Genomic DNA, 22614 nt, shown 5'->3' on the forward strand with positions numbered 1-22614 from the left:
GTGGAACTTACATAATAAAGATGAACAGACAAACAATTTGGCAGCTGCTCAATCATTCCTGGAGATAATTATATATCAGGTGCTGGAAGGGGGAGGGGTCACAGACAAACAACAGACAAAGAGGGGGCATGTGCAAATCCCCACCCCTAAATTCCCTTCCGCACACTGAAAATTACCTGTAACCATCCCTGAACCTATCTGGTAATAAAATTCAGAGAATTAGTCACAAATGTTTGCAAACACATGTTTAGCTGCTGGCCACTTCACGGCTTCTCTGATACAGCAGTCCTAACCTACATAATAGCAGTGCCCACATAGGGCCATCTAATTTGTCACAGTAGGCCTCATGATAAAGGCTAATAAATATAAATAAATAATAAAGATGAAATAAAACAATGACACATTTATTAAGAAAAACTGCACAATTTACTTTGCAACAACTCATCAATGTAAATAAAATAAAATACATAAGTATTACAACAATAATGCAGTTTTCATAGTGTGCAACGCATTTTACTACAAGTCTCTCTTTTGACTTAATACTCCTTTTATTGCATGGGACTAGTGGTGTGGAACACAACTTTTGTCCTGTCAGTAAATCAGGACAACAAATCAGCCAGCTGGGATATCTGATGGTTTTACTGCTTCTTGTTTCGCTCTCAATGTGTATACAACTTGTATTGATGCATAGAATATTTTTAAGTTGATTTTAGCTTCCTTTAATCTATAATATTGATTACATTTAGTCAAACGCCTAACAAGGCTTTGATTATATATAGTATGTTTGTAGAAAGTTTAGTGGAACACGCATTAGAATGGTTATATGGATGGTTACACTTAATTTTGAAAATAAATGTAACTAAATGTGTAGGAAGTGTTGTGTTTGTGTGTGTAATGGCGTCTTAGCACTCTAAATAAATACATTACATACAGTATTTAATTGGAATGAGAGAATTTGAACATTTATGTGGTGACAATTTGCATAAAGTTATAAATGTGTCTATGATTACAAATGTATTAAATGCTTTTATTTATCATTTAAATATGTATAACATGCAGGAAAGTCATCATCATATTTTCAAACATTTCCAACATTTACAGAGCATTTTTATACTATGTATGACATAGCAGAAAATGAATATAAATGTACACTGATTATTTTTTGCAATATGACTAAGTAATAATACTATATGCTTATAAAGAAACCTAGCAGCCAAAATGCAAAAAAAAAAAATAATTTGCACTAAGAACCCACACTATTGACTATGATTTATAGCCTTAAAATGTTACCAATTCCACAAATAATATCTTAAATTGGTTGCTTTAAATAATTATTTTTATTTTCTAAAAGTGATCTCTTAAGTATTGCTAATATTTGATATGTATGAAGCATATGATATCTTAACTGTTAACAAAGGGGCATACAGTATACAAATTAAACCTATGTAAAAACATTTGTATATAGATATAGAATATCATAAAATATAGACTAATCATTATGAATCCTTAACCACAACAGTTTGTATGTATTAATATTAAGGAAATGTAATCAAAACCAAAGATTTAAGAAACCATTGCAATATGAACAAATACGTATGTCATCCATGAATTAATATGTTTAGTGGCCTGAGAAATTTAGCTTATTAGAAAAGGATTACAGGGCTAGTTAAGCACAAGGACGGAATTAGTCGGAGATAGATTTCCAACTGGGAATTTAAAAACTGTCAATCTCTTCAAAATGAGACAGCCTGATGCAATTTGAATTACATGTTGTCAGCTAGCCTTTTTGTGCTTGCCTTGAATAAAAATGTCAAATTTGCTTTGATCTCTATATCTGTAATAAGAATATTGATTCTTAGGCCATGTTTCAAAGTATGCTTTTACAAAATCACAAATTTAAATTGCACATCAAGAAGTCATGTTTTAAACTGGAAGATCACACACCACATTAAGGGTCTGATTCATAGGTTAGACAAAATGCTGATGTTAAGCAATTTTAAGCTACTGCACATGCAAGAGAAATCAAGAATACTCCTACTGTACATGCATTCCCATGACCATACACAATGGGGGTTATTCAGAGTTGTTAGCAAACCAAAAAAGTTAGCAATTTGACAAAACCATCTGCAGGTGGGGCAGATGTAACATGTGCAGAGAGATTTAGATTTGGGTGGGTTATATTGTTTCTGTGCAGGGTAAATACTGTCTGCTTTATTTTTACACCGCAATTTAGATTTCAATTTGAACACACCCCACCCAAATCTAACTATCTCTGCACATGTTGTATCTGCCCCCCTTGCAGTGCCCATGGTTTTGCGCAATTGCTAACTTTTTTGGTTTGCTAACAACTCTGAATAACCCCCAAAGACCACTGTTGCATATAGAGTTGCTGGCATTAGAAATGGTGGCCCAAAACCATGAGCGTTTCTGTGCGATGACTGGGAGGGCCTAATGTGAATGTAAAAAAAAGCATCTCATGGGCGTGTCATGGGAGTGTCAGGGGTATTTCAGTGAATGCAGCTATGTTCCCAAATGCAGATCCATAGTCACAGAGACCACATTAAGAAGAAGAGACACTGCGTCTGCCATAGGCTGGTGCAAGTGTTAATAGTGCACATTATTTTGTGCCAATGGTGGAGTATTCAGAACTGCTGGCCCCAAGTGTCAGTTTGTAAGCTGCATGGAAGACCCACCAGAATTGTGATTAGAATGCACCAAATATATTGCAATTTGATTATAATACCTTAAAAGGATTCTTATTAGATATGTGCAGGTTCGGATTTACTCAGTTCTTAACGCCAGAATTAACGCAAGTTCGGATTTTTCTTATTGGCTAACCAAAGCACATGACATTCGAGAGCCAATAAGATGCCATTTTGAGAACCGGGTAAATCCAAGTAAATCCGGATAAATCCGAACCTGCTCATCTCTAATTCTTATATAAAGTTGTTGGTAAAAATGTGTCCCAAAAGTTGCAGCATGAAACAGTGTGGACATGTACAGTACATCAAGATATGTGTGAGCCAAAAAAGCATGGCAAAGCGGTGTGGTTAACTATTGTCTGCATGCCCTTACCTTACTGCACTTACATGCGAATACCCCCTATCTGTCATTTACAAGTATAAGATATGCTAAACTCAAATTCCTGGGTCATAAGCAGCATGACAAAATTGATGAGACATACAATTTGTGCTGCACAGATTGTACATAACCCTTTATGTCTGGCACAAGCAGACTTTATATGACATTCTGTTCGGAAAACAGCAGTTTACTCTAAACTGAATGCTGTTAGCTACAGTTTGCATGTGATTTACTATAATACGGTAGTTTGCTATAGAATACATATAGTTTGTATCTCTTAAAACTGCCAGGTACAATTTTATGCAAACTGTACTTAAATAAATTACGAGGTTTGAGTGTATAAACCACAATGTTGCACAGTGGCACATCCCTGGGTTAGGCACATAAAGAAATCCATATATCAAATAATGTGGACATCCACTGCTTTCTTATTGTTTTGCAGGTTATAGATGCATCTGACTAACCTTGTAAGCATTTTGTATGTTTTATTTAAAAAATCTATCATATTTACAGCTACAGCAGTTCTATAATGATGCTTTCTTTTTATATATATTTACTAATATTAGGCAAATGTCAACATTGTTTATTTTTAGTACTTTAAAAAATGTTTTCTCCTTTTCCTGACATACAGTTGCTTCCCAATTGGTCTGTTATATTGTCCCATTATAACAACATTGTTATCTGCACTGGCAGCAGCAATGACAATAACTTTGTTCCAGATACTGTAGCGTTTATTCAGGTCACGTACATGCCAGACACAGAAGTGATATATTAGTTTTGGTTGCAACCTTATGTCATCATGGATACATTGCAGATTGTACAGGTTTACCTAAAACCTATGATCAGCATCTATGCAGCAATACGACTATTGGCAAAATTATTGGCTGTGTTTGAGATGTACTAAGCAGTGATAAAAGTGGAGAAGTGAGCCAGTGGAGAAGTTGCCCATGGCAACCAATCGGCTGCTGTATATACTTTTGTAGTATGTAAATTATAAATGTTACATCAACGCTGACTGGTTGCCATGGGCAACTTCTCCACTGGCTCACTTCTCCACTTTCATCACTGCTTAGTACATCTCCCCCTATGCTCCTAAATCATTTCAGACCATAGAAGCTATTATGGCAGTAAAGTACAATACTGATTTCATTGGGGTACTCAAACTAAGTAATGCTGGCATTCCTATCATATATCAACCAGTTTATCGTAACTCAGTGATTCTCAAACTCAGTGCTCAGGACCTCAAATAGTTCATGTTTTTCAGGTCACCTGGGGATCTTTACGGTGTGATAGTTATGTCCCCCATACATTTAATCCAATTTACTCAACCCAACCGGAACATCCGATCAGCCATTGATGACCTGCTGTCCATTGGGAAATTGTGGAAATTCTTCATTTTAAAAATTCACAATTTTCTGACCCAGAACATTTTTGGTCAAGATTGGGGAATCGAGATTTTTAATCATGTTTAATATTCCAGATTCCCAGACCTACCCATTGGTGGATAGTAAAATAGAGGCAATCCATATCTAATATACAAGTGCCTTGCTTAAGTATTCACCCCCTTGGCTTTTTACCTGTTTTGTTACATTACAACCTGTAATTTAATTTTTTTTTATCTGAATTTTTTATGTGATGGATATGCACAAAATAGTCTAAATTGGTGAAGTGAAAAGAGAAAAATGTATCTAAAAAATATTTTTTATAAATACAACTTTGAAAATTGGCATGTGCATATGTATTCACCCCCTTTGCTATGAATCCCCTCAAAAGTTCTGGTGCAACCAATTACCTTTAAAAGTCACATAATATGTGAAATGAAGACCACCTGTGTGCAATCTAAGTGTCACATAATCTGTCAGTATAAACACACTTTTTCTGAAAGGCCCCAGAGGCTGCAATACCACTAAGTAAGAGGCATCACACCATGAAGACCAAGGAGCTCTCCAAAGAAGTCAGGGACAAAGTTGTTGAGAAGTATAAGTCAGGGTTGGGTTATAAAAAAAAATGTCCAAATCTTTGATGATCCCCCGGAGCACCATCAAATCCATCATCTTCAAATGGAAAGAACATGGTACCACAACAAACCTGCCAAGAGAGAGGGCCGGCCACCAAAACTCACAGACCGGGCAAGGAGTGCATTAATCAGAGAGGCATCACAGAGAACCCTGAAGGAGCTGCAGAGTTCCACAGCAGAGACTGGTGTATCTGCGCATGTGACCACAATAAGCCGTACACTTCATAGAGCTGGGCTTTATGGGAGAGTGGCCAGAAAAAAGCCATTACTTAGTGTTAAAAATAAGAAGGCACGTTTTGAGTTTGCCAAAAGGCATGTGAATGACTCCTCAAATGTATGGAGTAAGGTGCTCTGGTCAGATGAGACTAAAATTTAACTTTTCGGCCACCAAGGAAAACGCTATGTCTGGTGCAAACACATCCAACATCATCCCAAGAACAACATATCCACAGTGAAACATGGTGGTGGCAGCATCATGCTGTGAGCATGTTTTTCAGCAGCAGCAGGGACTGGGAAACTGTTTCAAGTCAAGGGAGAGATGGATGGTGCTAAATAAAGGGATATTCTTGAGCAAAACCTGTTTCAGTCTGCCTGTGATTTGAGACTGGGACAAAGGTTCACCTTCCAGCAGGACAATGACCTGACGCATACTGCTAAAGCAACACTCAAGTGGTTTAAGGGGAAACATTTAAATGTGTTGGAATGGCCTAGTCAAAGCCCAGATCTCAATCCAATTGAGAATCTGTGGCCAGACTTGAAGAGTGCTGTTCACAAGCGGAAACCATCCAACATGAATGAGCTGGAGCAGTTTTGCTTTGAGGAATGGGCAAAAATCCCAGTGGCAAGATGTGGCAAGCTCATAGAGACTTATACAAAGCGACTTGCAGCTGTAATTGCCAAAAAGGTGGCTCTACAAAGTACTGACTTTAGGGGGGGTGAATAGTTATGCACGCTGAAGTTTTATTATTTTGTCCTATTTGTTGTTTGCTTCACAATAAAAAAAAAAAATCTTCAATGTTGTAGCCATGTTCTGTGAATTAAATGATGCAAACCTTCAAACAATCCATTGTAATTCCAGGTTGTGAGGCAACAAAACATGAAAAATGCAAAGGGTGGTGAATACTTTAGCAAGGCACTGTATGGGTAATACTGCTGTACACCTTCTGGGTGGTCTATAAAATGTGAACTGTTAGGAGTCATGAGGACCAAGATTAGAAAAGACCAGGCTAGTTAACACAGTGTGTATATGGGCACAGGCATATTACCAAGTGTCACAATTTAAAGATCAGAAAAAACACAAAATTTCCCCAGCACTCTGTAATTGACTGGTAAATGAGATTTACATCCTATATAATAGCAGAAAAGTCGAGTTCTCAGTTACATATATTTTTGTAAAGATATAAATAAGCCACCAGCCACTTCATCTCTGATATGTTGGTAACACTGTATGATAATTAGACACACTCACTTTGGATCATACAGTTGTGTATTGCTACATTATAATAGCACATACATTTATATTGTATATTTATAAATTGAGAGCTAACTCACCTTGTATAGGCTTTATATTGTAAGCCTATACAGTAATTGATGATGATTATATAATTTAAAAGGGTACAGGCAATACAAAATATATATAGAAAACCCCAGTCCTATTTAGCAAAATGATGTATGTAGCGTGCAGTTATGGAATATTTAATTAGTGAACAGGCAATACAAAATATATATAGAAAACCCCAGTCCTATTTAGAAAAATGATGTATGTAGCGTGCAGTTATGGAATATTTAATTAGTGAAAATAAATATTCATTTGAAATATATAATATTGAAACAATATTTTTTTTTTCCAGATCCACAGATGTGCTGAAAAGAAATTCCTTTTAGCTACAAAATTAAAAAAAGAGTCAGGTAAACCTGGATTGTCTGCACCAGTAAATTAGCACCACAAATGACAAACCTAGATTTGAATGAACCAAGCCTTTAAAATGTTACACTTAACTGACAATTTTTCCCTTCAAAACTGTTAATAACATTGTTTTTTAAAATTTATTTTATTTAATAAAGTTTAAAAAGTATTTTTCTAAATATTTAAACATTATATTATGCACATTTGCAGAATGGATCTCCTCATCAAAAACGGGGGGACAGGGTGGGACGGTGCAGTCGCATGAAATCTGACCATGCCAGTTAAGTGGTTAAAATATATATTTTTTGTTAAAAATATTTCTTGTTCAAATACTGCTATTTTTTTTAAACAATTGTACTTTGGAGAAGAAATAATACAGACATTAATTAGAACAATAGTTCAGAACATGGACATATTTTTACATGCAATTACAAAGGAAAAAGCTCATGGCTTGATTCAGTGGTGGACACTGTTGCCGGAGAGCCAGCTGCAGTAATTTGCAAATTCTAGTGTCAGCCTTCCCCTTGTGTACTTGTATGCCTGAATGTGCAAGCAGTGAGACACCTACTTTTAGTGCCTGTGTATGATGTAACGCCATCGGTGGTTATAGGTAGTCCACCATCGGCGCACCATTGCATGCATCATCGATGCAGCTGCAATTTCTCCATCTAAACATGACCTTTGTGGACCTAAGATAACACTGTCACTTTCACTGACACGTACATGACACTCCCATAACACACCTATGAGATGGATATTTTTACTTCAGGCCACCTCTCAGTGCAAAGGAACGCCAATCGCTTAACCACTCCATTTCTAATACCATAGGTCCTGTACACAATAGCACCTTTGAGCATACACTCAGGGTAATGAATGTGCCATAGGTAGCGCCGGACTGGGACTACAAATAGGTCCTGGCATTTAAAGCACATAGGCCAACCTTAGTGTCAGAATCTGTTTCCTGGCATAGACTCATCCCTTTACTATTAGTGACTCCTACTTCTTAGTCTATGTTCTTACAAATATAATGATATTAGAATAATATTCAAGTGTACATCATTCTCTATATTCCCTTATACACATTATATCACACAGTAATAGTGCCCATTATACCACATTATGCAATGCAGTAGTAGAGCCCCCTATACATTATGCCTCAAACTAATGCCCCTTACACATTACACCACACACAGTAATGCCCCTCACACATTATGTTGCACACAGTAATGCCCCTTACACATTATGTTACAAAGTACTGCCCTTACAAATTGACATGCAGTAGTAGTGCCCTCTATAACACAATATGGCAAACAATAGAAGTGCAGTACTCTTCTGTTCCCCTGTGTCTCTGCAGCAGCCTTCTCCCCTCCTGTGTCTCTGCAGCAGCTTCTATTCCCCTGTATCTCTGCAGCAGACCTCTTGTGTTTCTACAGCAGCCTCTTTTCCTCAGCCTCACTTTCCTGGATCTTTCCCTTGCTCCTCCTCATGACAGCTGCATGTTCCTCTAGTCTTGGTGGCTCACTCTGTGCTATGGCACACTCTATATCATGACATCACACACACACACACACACACACACACACACACATATCAGGGAATACTTTTTTTATTGTGCCGGGTTATCCTGGCTTCTCCATGCCTGTGCTCTGTTGATTACGCCAGCAGTTGCGGCATGGGGACCGGACAGCAGCAGCAGCCAGAGCTGACCCCTCCCCCCTTAATCCCGTGCTCTTTGACCGAGCACAGCACCAGGAATTTTATGTGCTCAGCCGGCATCTCAGCCCTACCAGAACTGCCAGATAGACTGCGTTTGGCAGTAGGGCTTTTCTAGATGTGCAGTAGCAAATAATCGCTCAGCTAGTGCTACAGGAACATTTAAGTAATGGGTGCAGTGGCAAACGCAGGATTTGCATGGGGGGTTTTTCAGAACTGGGTGGAGCCAAGCATGGGGGTGGGGACTGAGGTGACCCAGTATATGCTGGGTCCTTAAAACTAGTGTGTCTGTGTGTGTATATATATAAAGGCCAAGCTCTTAGATTCTTGGCAATTAGCGTAGTTAAATCACACACAAAATAGCAACACTACAATGAGTAGTGCAGTGAGCATTAGTGCTGTTGGTTTTCACCAGGGACAGCTTTGACAAAAGCGAGAGTGTTTTCCTATGAGTAGAGCCATCCTTGCCTTTCCACCTCTAGCTAATGTTGATTGAGCTCTAGATTTAGCTGCACTAGAGAGTTGGAAACTGAAAATCTCCATTTGCGTCAGATATAGTGTGTTGTAAGTTTTATGTAAATGTATGTTGATGTCTTATATTTTTATTATGCTTGTTTTATCACATATTTGCTTGTTTTTATTGACACACTCTAGCTCTGTGTGAGCGCTTTTGAGATGTGTGTCGTTTTTATGACACATTGCTACTTTTGATGTTTGATAAGTGCTGTTTTGTCTTTGTTTACATGCACAGTGCTCCCTGCGCATTGCCATGGTGACCGGTGAAGCCTGAACGTGTCACTTCCGGTCGGGCTGTGACGTCAAGACCGGAAGTGCGGGACGGGGGACGCCGAGACACGCCGTGGTCCGCGCAGCTGGGAGTCGTGATTGCGGGGGTAAGTGGGGTCAATGTATGTTATTTATACACGTTTTTTTGCACTATTGAATTGTCTGAGGAAGGGGACACGTCCCCGAAACGTTACCTGTTTTTCATTAAAAATCTTCACGGGGTGAAGTTTGTTTCTATCCAGCTACAAATCTGTGAGTGCCACCTGATTTTGTTTGGTATATATATATACACATATACATATCTACACACATTTATATATATATATATATATATATATATATAAATAAATATACATACATATACACATATACATATACACATAGCATATTAAACATGCATACATATATATATATATATATATACACAGTATATTTACATACATACATACAGTACACGTATATATGCATGTGTATATATATCATATGTGTGTTCATATGTATGTATATACATGTGTATATATGTATGCACATGGATATATATGTACTATAATTAAAATAAAGTAAACTTTTATTAAGCACTTACAAGTGCCACCAGCAAGACACCAGGACGCTAGACAGCCATTAATAATACTCATGCAGCCAAAAAAAGAATATATATTTTTTTTTTCAAGGTGGAGGGGGGTTTCTGGGTGCTCGGACCCCCCCCCCCCCCCCGCGTGCGCCACTGCTGGTTTGTGTGCGCCTCTGAATTAAGCTCTCAGTGTCTTAACTTAAAATGAGTGAAAGAATACCAAGTCAAATGTTTGACAAATGAGCATTGTAAAGAACAACATAAACAAAAAAAGTACTTTGAAACAATAAAGGCGAGCATGAGGGAAAATAAGAGGATAGTGGTATGTATCTGTTGTACTCCCACTCTGTAAATCTGATTATACAGGTATGCATTGTAGGAGAAAGGAGTCGGGGGAGGGCTCTCTTTAGGGGAGCACCTTTTGCATGCGGCTCTACCTCATGTGTCCCCAGCTTATATTAACGAGAAGGCTTTTTCAATCACTCAGTGCTCCACTATGCATTATCTCAGCTTAGTGACGTTGAAGTCAAAGGGTTAAATATTAACCTCAAGAGCTTTACTGAGAAACATAGTGCAGCACAACTGTACACAATATAATTTCCAGATCAATTCATTTTAAGCACATCCTAATTTCATGCAGGTTTAAAAATACTGTGTATCACAATTACAAGGACAAGTAAATTATATGGATGTATGAAACTATTCATTATGATGTAGAATATTGGTAGCCTTAGTTTTTGTGAAAAAAAGAAAGTCGTTTTAGAGCATGGCTGACATGTTTACAAAGGATGAATGGAGGATAATAGACTTTACAGGGATTATTTCAGTAAGTAGCACGGTTAAGGAAGGTTTGAAGTAAGGATGTCTCACAGCAAAGAGACGAGAGCCATATGTTTGAGTTTGGGAATAAGCAGTTTGTAGCATAAAATCATTTGGTATTAGGGGAAATAAGTGAGAAAAAGTTCTGGATGGAAACCATGGTCAGGGGAAGAGGTGGTATACTTAGGGTTACCAAAATTTTTTACATAATAGACCCATGGCTGAGAGTAGTCACAGCCTAGTGGATCATAGTGCTGCCACAATGTGTGTGCCCATGCATATGCCCGCACTGTAAAAGGACACATCTGTATATAAGACAGTTTTTGCCTGGAAGTACATATAGAAATAAAGACGCAAATGCGAAATAAAAGTACTAAAACTATTTTATGGAAAAAAAAAACCATACTCACATCCAACTGTACCTCAGGCCTTGAGTTACAGTATTAGCTAATAGCATGTTGATTCCTCATTTGCCCTTAGAACTACCTGACTTTGGACCTAATTCAGACCTGAGTGCAGCAGCAAATTTGTTAGCTAATGGGCAAAACCATGGGCCTGATTCAGACTGGATCGCTGCAGCGGCAGCGATCACAGTCTGAAGCCCTTGCTGGAGTGCGAATGCTCACCCTGGGAGCCCAGCGAGATGCTAAAAGCATCTCTGGGCAGCGATCGCCTCTGCAGAGGCAGTTGCAGGGCAGGAGGGAGCATGCCAAAGGCGTTAGAATGCCGTCGTTGGGGTGCAGTCCGGACAACGCAGGTGTGTCTGGGCCATTGAGGGGGCAGGCCACGGTGTCTACGTGACGTCACATGCAGACGCTGCGACCCGAGATGCGGTGGGTAGTGGCCTGCCAGCGAGCAGAGGCTGTGCTGGTATGCAGCTACTAGCCAGGTGCAAAAGCTTTGCCGCTGTGTGATGCTTTTGCACCTGTGTGGGGGGTGTAGTACTGACATGCGGGGCAGACTAGCCCTGTGCTAGGCTTCCCCCTGCATGTCAGAGTAAATGATCGTAGATGTGCTAAATTTAGCAAATCTACAATCAGATCTGAATCACCCCCATGTGCACTGCAGGTGGGACAGATATAATATTTGCAGAGAGAGTTAGATTTGGGTGGGTTAAATTGTTTCTGTGCAGGGTAAATACTGGCTGCTTTATTTTTACACTGCAATTTAGATTTACACACCCCACCCAAATCTAACTCTCTCTGCACATGTTATATTTGCCCCCCTCCGCAGTGCACCATGGGCCCTCATTCCGAGTTGATCGCTAAGATTCATCGCATCGCAAATGTACGAAAACTAAGTGTCTGCGCATGCGCAAAAGCGTAAATACGCATGCGCGAGTACATACGTACGACATTAGTGCAAAACTGCCAAATTTAAACCAACACGTAACTGGCAAACGAAAACGAGGAGTGGCGGAGGCGTGGCGGAGGCGTGGCGGAGGCGAGACTTCGCAATGCTCCGACATGGGCGTGAAAGTGGGCGTACAGTGTGGGAGTATGCAACTCGCAATGGGCGTGTTTTTCGCAATTATACCTTGTCGCTGTTAAATCTAACATAGGAAACCGTAGCAACCTTCATGCAGCAGCCGAGTAGGTCTGCAGTTACTCTACATTTGCGAAGTACTGTTACCAAGTGTGTATGCAGTAATTAGCTGTTAATTGGAGAGCACATTCATCTGATGGACAATTACTAGCTAATTACTGCGCAGATGAAAGTTAGCAAATAGCAATTGTCTGAACCCACATTACATGTTTATTCTACTCACATATAAATCACACACACTGCCAAATAAGGTTGTTTGTAGTGTTATTGTTGGTGTGTAAACTTTTTTTTTTTTATTAAAAATGTTTGTAAGAATAACAAATACAAACAAGTGAAATAAAAATTTAAATGTAAAGCTGCAACATTTTTGCTAAAGAAACCGACAACCAAATAATGCAGCATACTCTTTCATTTTGTCAGAAATGTAACATTATTTTGGGTTTATAATATTTGACAATGTTTTAAATGATGTCCTGTTGATCAATACATAAATCTAAAAAGTGTTGTGTCAGTTTACTTAATATGGACATTAAAGTGTGGTGCAAAGCATACCTGTATTTGTTGGATGATGCAATTTTGTTGGCGAAATTGCAGATTGGTCCACAAGTGTCTATATGCTGACCTAATTTTTCGGGAACTAACATTTACCTGATGCATTACCTTGAAGAAATAGCACAATTTTTGTTTTTTGTTTTTTTTTATTAATGTAGTAAGATTTAACAACATGAAAACATGGATACACGTGAGTCTCACAGGCAGAGATGGACCAAGCAGCAAGCATATGGCACTGACACAAATGATAGAGCAGAACTTAGTACTCTGCAAAAATCAGCTTCTGACTAAATTATAATTTGTAATCATAAATAATACATATTACACACCCTGCCACACAAACATTTTGACACAACTGAGAAAGAATTAGGATCCACCACACAAACACAACAATACATAGCACACTAGTAAGAGGAAGATGGCTCAGGTGTTTATACCCAAAAACTCACAGGCTACAATACCTCCAAACATAAATAATACATTTCACTAAGAGGGAGTTATCCATTCTGGCCACACAAGCCAACTCCAAAATAACATAGAGGCAACATCAAAAACATGGGTGCTGGCCATCTGGAGAGACATCACTTTCTTTTTTTTCTCCCCGCCTGAGGCTGTTCTTCTTGACTTGGTCTGCGGAGCGACCTTCGTTGGGCCTGCCCAGTGGCCTGTTCTTCCTGGGCAGGGGCAGGGGAGGGCGCCGATGTGGGTGGCTCTCTGCCACTGTGGGCAAGGGAGACAGCGATGGCCTGGAGCCCTTGCAAGATGTTATTTGCAAGGGTTTGGAATGAGGAGGCAAGTTGTTCTTGGCCCTGCCTGATCTCTGCCAGACCTTGGCAGAGTTGAGCAACACCTTGCTCAACACTGGTTCGGTGCTCAGTGAGCCAGACAGCTATCTGGCTTACCTCCCGGAGGATCCCGTCTTAAAACGCATTTAGGCTCTCACCATACCTAGCGATTTCAAGCAGGATCTCCGGGATAGCAGAGGGTTGGGTGGGGGGGCCAGTAGGAACCTGCAGAGGTGGGATTTGTGTCCCCACACTGCCAGACCCACTAGGTCCCTCCACCTCAGCCTCAGCCACATAACCCTCCTGTGACTCAAACTGATCATCCCCCTGTGCTGTGTTTAGTGGCAAGCAAATAGAAGAATGTGTGGGAAAAGAGTACAATAAAAAATTAGATTTAAGTTTATAAATACTGTTTAAATTGCAGACAAATACATCTGTAAACTTACCTGGCAAGTCATGTCCCGTCAGGATCTCAGGCAGGTCCGTGTCCATATTAGACACCCCTTGGCCCTCCTCATAACTGACACAGGCCATCGCCATCTCCTCCAAGTCTGTAAACTCCACAGCGACAGATGGTCCTCCCCCTGTAGCCCTTGAGGCATTCCACTTCGCAGACCTCTTTGCCTTCAGGCGGGATTTGAAGTCGGCCCACCTACATATGTATTGTGAAAGAGGGGCAAAGTAGAGTATTATTATTTGTGTATGTAAATATCTAGGACACATGTTCTGCTTCTGTTTGCTATACATAACATCACATGTCACTACATTTTTAAGACAACTTAGCACCGAAAAAGGACTGGCAAGATGCACTTACCGTCGTCTAACTTCCTGCGAGGTTCTGACGACAGAGCCAACTTCATTCACAGAATGTGTGATGTCCCTCCAGATGATATCTTTTGTAGCAGCACCCATGTTTTTGGGGCCTCTATGTACTTTGGACATGGCTTGCGTGACCAAGACACGCAACTCCCTCTTAGTGAATGCTGGCTGTCTTTTCTTACGTCTGGAGGTAGCCTGTGAGGTTTCTTCCTGCTGCTCCTCACCATCTTCCTCCTCACTAGCAGCTTCTGTCTGTTGTGTTTGTGTGGCTAATGCTGATTCCTCCTCAGTTTGTCCAGTATGTGTGTGTGGCAGGGTATCCCCACTCAATTGTTGGGGCTCAGAAGCAGACATTTGCAGAGTACTAGGTCCTGCCTCTTCACAATCCGCAGAGGCGTATTCCATCATCCGTTTCTGGCACTCTAGGCGTTTTTTCGCCAATGCCATCTGCTGCTCTGCAATGCGGGCCATCTCTGCTGCTATTTCCTCATGAGAAGCCATGTTTGCGATGACGTGTGTACGCCGAGGTGTGTGCTTATTTATACCTACGGGCGGGGCGTTCATTCACACAGGTGTACAGTGTTAATCTTGGTAATGATTGCACTGCTTATTTAAGGGCCTACTTTGCACGCTGTGAGTGTTGGTAGTTTGGAGTTTGTATTTGTCAGTTTGGAGTTTGTTGTGCTGTGCGTTAAGGTGCTATTGTGCTTTTCAGAGTGAGTAATTGTCAAGCATACATTTGTCCGTTTGTTCGCGTTTAGAATATAGACGGTATAGCAGTATTTTTGCGAAAATCCGTTTGTGAGTATTCGTGCATTCGTCTGGTTCCTAATGTTTTTTACAAATTATATTTTTGAAGATTATTTGTAAATATTTTTTACACATATATATTTGGTTTCTCCATTTTTTAAACTAAACCTGTGCTTCAGTGTTGCTGTTGTGTGGACTAATGTTAGTATGTTGTTTTTAATGTCATTTTTGTTCTCTTGTAGGTGTATTTATCTGGGTGAAGTAACCCCTTTTTTTTGTTTTCAAAGAGTGTGATTTAGAACACAAATTTGACTGTTGTTTTCTTTGGAGCAGGTAAGTGCCCTTGGCCTGTGTTGGTGCCTGTTTGTGTTAATGGTCTCTATGTTGTTTTTAATGTCATTTTTGTTCTCTTGTAGGTGTATTTATCTGGGTGAAGTAACCCTTTCTTTTTTGTTTTCAAAGAGTGTGATTTAGAACACAAATTTGACTGTTGTTTTCTTTGGAGCAGGTAAGTGCCCTTGGCCTGTGTTGGTGCCTGTTTGTGTTAATGGTCTCTATGTTGTTTTTAATGTCATTTTTGTTCTCTTGTAGGTGTATTTATCTGGGTGAAGTAACCCCTTTTTTTGGTTTTCAAAGAGTGTGATTTAGAACACAAATTTGACTGTTGTTTTCTTTGGAGCAGGTAAGTGCCCTTGGCCTGTGTTGGTGCCTGTTTGTGTTAATGGTCTCTATGTTGTTTTTAATGTCATTTTTGTTCTCTTGTAGGTGTATTTATCTGGGTGAAGTAACCCCTTTTTTTTGTTTTCAAAGAGTGTGATTTAGAACACAAATTTGACTGTTGTTTTCTTTGGAGCAGGTAAGTGCCCTTGGCCTGTGTTGGTGCCTGTTTGTGTTTGTTCAAAGTGTTTTGCTTATGTTTGTCTGCCATCTTGATAAGAAATGTTAAATATATTTCATGGATTGTTGGGCAAAGTAGTGCTGTTCTTGCCTGTACTAGCTACTAAAGGGATAACTTTGGTTGTTGTGTTGTAATGTTTTTTTTGCCTATTTTGCTTTATTTGTTTGAAGGTGTTTGTGATGTGTTTGATGCTCTGAGTATATTGTTTTTTGATATTTATATTAAAATGTTTTTAAAATATGTAGCTTTCTAACTTTTATATTTTTTATACCCTTTTTGTTAACATTTTCATTTGGATCCGGAATTGAACACAGAAAATATGTCTTATGCTCCTGCAGTAAGTTGACACTCCCTTTTTAAAAAAATGTTTTGTTGTATATTTTTTGAGGTTTGCTTTTGTCTTATTCAACATATCTGTTATATTTTTTTAAAGTGTGTGATGTCAGTGTTTATCGCAGCAGAAGCCCTACCTCCCCAACCCACGGCAGCACTCCCACCCCAACCGCCAGCCCCACAACCACAACCGGCTCCTCATCAACCAAGGCAACGGAGGCGTGCTAGGCCACCAATTTTCCAACCCCGTGTCCTACTTTTTGGGATGCCAGATGATGTTGTTGTGCGTAGATACAGGCTGCCACCACATCTAATCCTAGACACTCTCTCCATAATAGAGAGTGATCTGGAGTCTTCAATTCGGTATCCTACAGCAATACCACCATTGACACAATTCCTTGCTGTGTTACATTTTTTGGCTACAGGCTCTTATCAGCATGTGGTTGGAGACCTGGCTGGCATGTCGCAGGGCCAGTTCAGTAAGGTCCTGCGGCGTGTCTGCCAGGCTTTCCTAAAGCGTGTGAAGCAATTTATTGCTATGCCTTTGGATGTTGGTGCCCTAGATGTGGTGAAGCGGCAATTTGAGGAAGGTGGTAGTCGCTTCCCACATGTTATTGGGGTTGTGGATGGCACACATGTAGCTATTCAGCCACCAAGACATAATGAAGAAATTTTTAGAAACAGGAAACTGTTTCATTCTCTGAATGTAATGGTTGTTTGTGGGCCATCCCTCCAGATCCTTTCCCTGAATGCAAAGTTTCCCAGAAACTCCCATGATGCGTATGTCATTAGACAATCAGGGATATGGCACAGATTAAGATCAAGTCAACGAGCAGACATGTGGTTATTGGGTGAGTTGGCCCACTATTTTTGGCCTGAAATTACTAATTTTAAAAAAATATACTCTTTCTAATTTGTTATTCTCATCAAACAGGAGACCGTGGATATCCTTGCACCCCCTGGCTCATGACTCCTTACCGTAATCCCAGGCCAGGACCACAGACGGCATTTAACTCCGCGCTTACTGCCACTAGGCAGCTGGTGGAGCGCACAATTGGGGTCCTTAAAGGGCGGTTTCGTGTGCTCCACCGCACTGGTGGCGACATCATGTATTCGCCGGAGATGGCAAGTAAACTAGTGGTCCTGTGCGCTATACTACACAACATCGCGGTAAGGAGTAGCGTAGAGCTTCCTCAGACAGAGGAATTGCCTGATGAGGAGCCAGGGGTTGTCCGACACTTCGGTGGGGGGAGTGTTACACGGAAGGGGAGCCAAGTCAGGGCAAGCATTGTTGCGGAATATTTCAGGTATGGTGTTTTAAGATTCTCTTTTTTAATCAAAATAAAACCACAGTATGCTTTTGTTTTTTGAATAATTTTGTCATTTTGTTTGCTATTGTAAGGCCATTGTGTAATTAATTTTTTGCGTTGGAATATGTAATATTTATTTGCCACAAAATCCGTTAACACGTTAAGCTTACAATGTGTTATTTGCAAAAACAATACTGTGATGTTGCTAAATAGTGTCCTTATTTGTTTTCTATCCTAAAATCCTGTTTATTTCAACAAACACACAAACAAATGAAACTTAATGTTGTCCACTTTGTGACTGTCCAGCTGAATGATCACACAAACTGTGGTGAGTACACAGATATGAATCTAAATTTACCCAAAACTGTGTGTGTGTCTGTGTCTGTTTGTTTTGTTTTATGTTTTAATTTTTTTTAAATTCCTTCTGCGAATGCGTATTTCCGCTCGTGCTAATTAACACTCTGCTCTTCCCAGCATTGCAAAGATCAATAAAGTTATTAGAAATTACAGCATAGATTTTGGACCAATCACATGCTAGCAGACACTATAAATATATGCCCAAATAAGGAAAACGCCATTGCCATGATGCGTGCGGCACCTTTCACCCGGCGGGAGCTCCACGTCCTGGTTGCGGTGATGGACCGCCGCGTAGGCCGCGTTGGGCGATTCATCCCAAATCGGGTTAAGCGCAAGGCCTACGCGGAGGTCCACCACCTACTGCGTTCTCGCGTCCGCAGCAGGCGGACAATCATCCAGCTGGAGAGGAGATGGAGTGATCTCCGCAGGAGGACTCCAGAGCTGTTGGCGGAGATCCGCCAGCAAATCCGGGAAATGCATGCACGCAGTAAGTTACATTACATAAGATTATTTGCATAATTTGTGCAAATTTACACTAAGTGGTAGGCTAATTGCAACACTGAGTGAACAAATTAAAAAAATAGGACAGTGTGTGTGGTTAGGGCAAACAGTACTGACTGTAGCAAAGTGTCACCAAACAAGTGCATGTTGTCCTGAATTAATACCCAGGCAGGAAACTGAACACAAAAACTTGATTAGTGGTGTCTAGATAATAGGGTGGATTGAAGCGTGATCTGGTGATGTTGCCTAGACCAATCAATATGACTCTATGGAATAGATTAAGGAATGAGCGTCCCAAAAATAGTTTGAACTCATTTTGGTTGCTCTGGCCAACATGAAGAGGTTTTTAAAATGTATTTTGTAAAAAAAAACAAAAAAAAAACAGTGTCTTTTACATGGAACAGAACAGTGAATTTTACATCTGTTTAGTATGTAATTTAACATGCAAATTAAAATTTGTCTTAAATATCATTATAGGACGACCACAACGGCAACGAACACAACAGGCACCTTCTCAGCCCCCTTCCCCTTCTCACTCCCCCACCACTTCCCAGTCCCCCTCCCATTCTCACTCCACCTCCACTTCCCAGTCCCCCTCAGCTTCCCAGTCCCCCTCAGCTTCCCAATCCCCCTCAGCTTCCCAGTCCCCCTCAGCTTCCCAGTCCCCCTCAGCTTCCCAGGCACCCTCAGCTTCCCAGGCCCCCTCAGCTTCCCAGGCCCACTCCACTTTCCACTCCCCTTCTCAGGCCACCTCTCCTTCTCTTTCTGTGACCCCTTCTCCTCCTTCCCATTCCCCTTCTCCTTCTACTTCCAACTCCCCTTCTCAGCCCCCCTCACCCTCTAATGGCCTAACATTCTCTCCGCCCCCCTCGCCCTCTCAATCAGACCCTCCCTCAGAAATTAGATTACCAAACCCTCCTCCTTACCCCATCTCTCCTCCTTCCCCAAACCCTCCTCCTTCACTCATCCAGCCTCCTTCCCACATCCCTCCTCCTTCCCCAATCCCTCCTCCTTCCCCCATCCAGCTGCCTTCACCACCCACAGAATGGGCAGAAGAAGCCCCTGATGGGGCCAGTGGTGACCCTAATGTTGCTTTGGAAAGTAAGTGTTTTTAATTTTCAAATCAAAATATGACCTACTTACACTTACAATGTACAAACATGCACTGCTGTACTGTTGCAAATCATCTAGCAAGGTACACATTTTGAGCTCTTATTGCTGGTGTTCATGTTGCCTTGATAATTTTGAGAGTATCATTATATGTAGTGTTTATGTGTGCAATGTGTTGTGTGTCCACTCTAGGTCGACACTAATTCGTTGGACAGGGTTGCCAGGACTACATAGTTTAATCTGTTTATTTAAATCTAAAAAACATTTATAGATGAGTGCAGTTTAGTATGTTGTTAGTCTTTTACAATTGTGCCTCTCTATTCATAATGTTTGCACTTTCAAAACACATGCTTCACTTTGTTAGCCAGCAGAACAACACAATGATTTGTGGTGTTAAAGTAACACTCAGAAAATGCAAAATTACAAATAATAAACCTGTTTGACCTTATTTTTGGAACTGGATTTACATGGATTGTGGGCATGCTAGGATATGTAGTCCTTCGGAAGATGTTGATATGCTGTGTGATCATGCAGGAACAAACCTCCTTAAAATTATTTTTCAACAGTCCAGATGTGAATGAATGACAACATAGTGTTACATTTACTAAGATGGAAGTTATGTTTAACATGGGATGTTGACCATAGCAACCAATCAGATTAACTATTAAATTATGTCCACTTTTACAAGATAACATGTTTAATTTGTTTGTTTGCTATGGTCTACTTCCCATCTTAAATTGAACTCCCGTAGTAGTAAATGGACAACATGGTGTGGTTCACTTTCTAGTGAAATTAAAAAACATTGCTGAGCAGGATTGTGTATTATGCTACTGATTTAGCCTTAAAGCAGCCATGATGTAGTCACTTAGGCATTAAAGCAGGCCTGGCCAAACTGCGTCCCTCATGCTGGAGAAATAATAAACATCCCAGCATGCCCTGACACACATTTTGCATTCTCTGACCACAAAACAGGGAAAAGACATGCTGGTAGATGTAGTTTAACAACAGCTGGAGGCCAGCTGTTTTGACATGCCTGCATTTAAGTGTGCTTTGTGCCTTTATTGGATAATAAGTCATGTAATTCAGTTATTAATGTTTCTGTTGCATCTTAATTTCAGATGTTGCAGTTGGAGATCCTGGAAGTTTCCGAGGCATTATTGGCACAATGCGTCAACACCTTGCTGGATTAATACGGTGTTTGGACGAATTAGAAAAATTTGCATGAATTTCTTTTATTGTAAAGAATTATTAATGTTTTAAAAACAAAATCAAAATAAAAATAAATGTTTCAAGTTAACCGGGGGTTGTGCTTATTAATGCAAAAAATGATCAGCAGAATGGCAGGCCAAAATAGTTTTCATTAAACATTACTCACATGTCACGTTAGTTTTTTATAAAACAAACAGTTAGGAGATTATTGTGTTAATAAACATGTAAACACCTTCATTCCCAAACAACATCTTTTAAAAAAGAAAAATGTTTTTAGAAAATGTTCAAAAATTATTCATACAACACTTTTACATGTTGATGGCCAATTAGGGCAACAAAGTGTTAATCAGGTTCTTTGGCCTGACTTAATTGTTTAGGAACATTAACAATCATTACACTAATTGGATTCGTAATTGACAAGGGCTTGTTGACTATAAAATGAAAGGGGTAAGTTCACTTAATGGGCAAAAAAAAAAAAAAAAAAAGCGTTTTACCCTAAAAGTGTGCAATTTAAAGGAAAAATGAGTAAATGTACTACAACTTAGTATTTTTACGATTAAATATGTATTTTTGCGAAGGCTTCGCAATGCTGCGATGGTTTCGCACTACTGCGATGTCATTTTGCGTACGCCCACTTTGTGTAATACTGCGTACGAATGTGCAAAAATACGTTGGGGGCGGATGTTCGCAAATTTACTATACTAACGCAACTTTGCGAATATGTTGTGCGTACGAAAAACTGAGCGATCAACTCGGAATGAGTTTTGGTTTTGCCCATTAGCTAACAAACTTGCTGCTGCGATCAGGTCTGAATTAGGCTCTTTATCCATTACATAATGAAGAGATAGAAGTGGAGGGAGCTGATCCTTATCTGTTAGAAATTATCTGGTCATGGATCTGGTCAGTGGCGTCACTAGGGCATTGCGGGGGATGCAGACTTCACCGGGTAACATCATCTGAGGATGTCTCACCAAAATAACAGAGCTGCTCCGCTATTTTGATGTCAACCCCTTGGATGTGTCACCTAGCAGCGGTGATAGCTGTGATGGATGAAGTACACATGTCTGCTTTATCCAGTGGCGTGCGGTGAGGTCATTGGCTGGTGAGGCACTGCAGCCATAATGATCCGCAAAGTCCGGCGATGAACCTTACCGCCACTTGTGATGTCATGGAAGTAGGCTGACAGTGCCTGCCTACTTCTATTTTTTTATTTAAACATTTATTTATTTTTTGCAAATATGTGTTTTAGGTAGCCCTTGAGTTGAAATAGTTGGGCATTGGGATCAGAGTTAGGTACCCCTTTTTTACACATTACGGCAGACAGCGTCCCTTTTTACACATTACAGCAGACAGCGTCCCTTTTTTACACATTACAGCAGACAGCGTCCCCTTTTTTACACATTACGGCAGACAGACCCCCTCTTTTACTCATTACGGCAGACAGCGTCCCCCTTTGTTACACATTACGGCAGACAGCGTCCCCCTTTTTTACACATTACGGCAGACAGCATCCCCTTTTCTCTGACGTCCTAGTGGATGCTGGTAACTCCGT

General features: G+C 40.2%; 2 long non-coding RNA genes across 2 annotated transcripts in view; both read left to right on the top strand.

The window, feature by feature from the left end:
- The window catches only part of LOC134947998 (uncharacterized), a 240230-nt gene extending 224377 nt beyond the window's left edge, over positions 1-15853 (top strand). The window contains exons 2-5 of the long non-coding RNA XR_010182897.1: positions 6949-7006; positions 7215-9610; positions 15587-15677; positions 15807-15853. This is a non-coding gene — a long non-coding RNA (uncharacterized LOC134947998). The remainder of the gene's footprint in view (positions 1-6948; positions 7007-7214; positions 9611-15586; positions 15678-15806) is intronic.
- Positions 15854-16112: 259 nt separating this feature from the next.
- LOC134948062 (uncharacterized) lies at positions 16113-17598 on the top strand. The gene is made up of 4 exons (XR_010182903.1): positions 16113-16200; positions 16557-16579; positions 17312-17426; positions 17510-17598. It is a non-coding gene; the product is annotated as an uncharacterized LOC134948062 (long non-coding RNA).
- Positions 17599-22614: the final 5016 nt, after the last annotated feature.

The sequence above is a fragment of the Pseudophryne corroboree genome, chromosome 1, assembly GCF_028390025.1.
Source record: "Pseudophryne corroboree isolate aPseCor3 chromosome 1, aPseCor3.hap2, whole genome shotgun sequence".
Taxonomy (NCBI): domain Eukaryota; kingdom Metazoa; phylum Chordata; class Amphibia; order Anura; family Myobatrachidae; genus Pseudophryne; species Pseudophryne corroboree.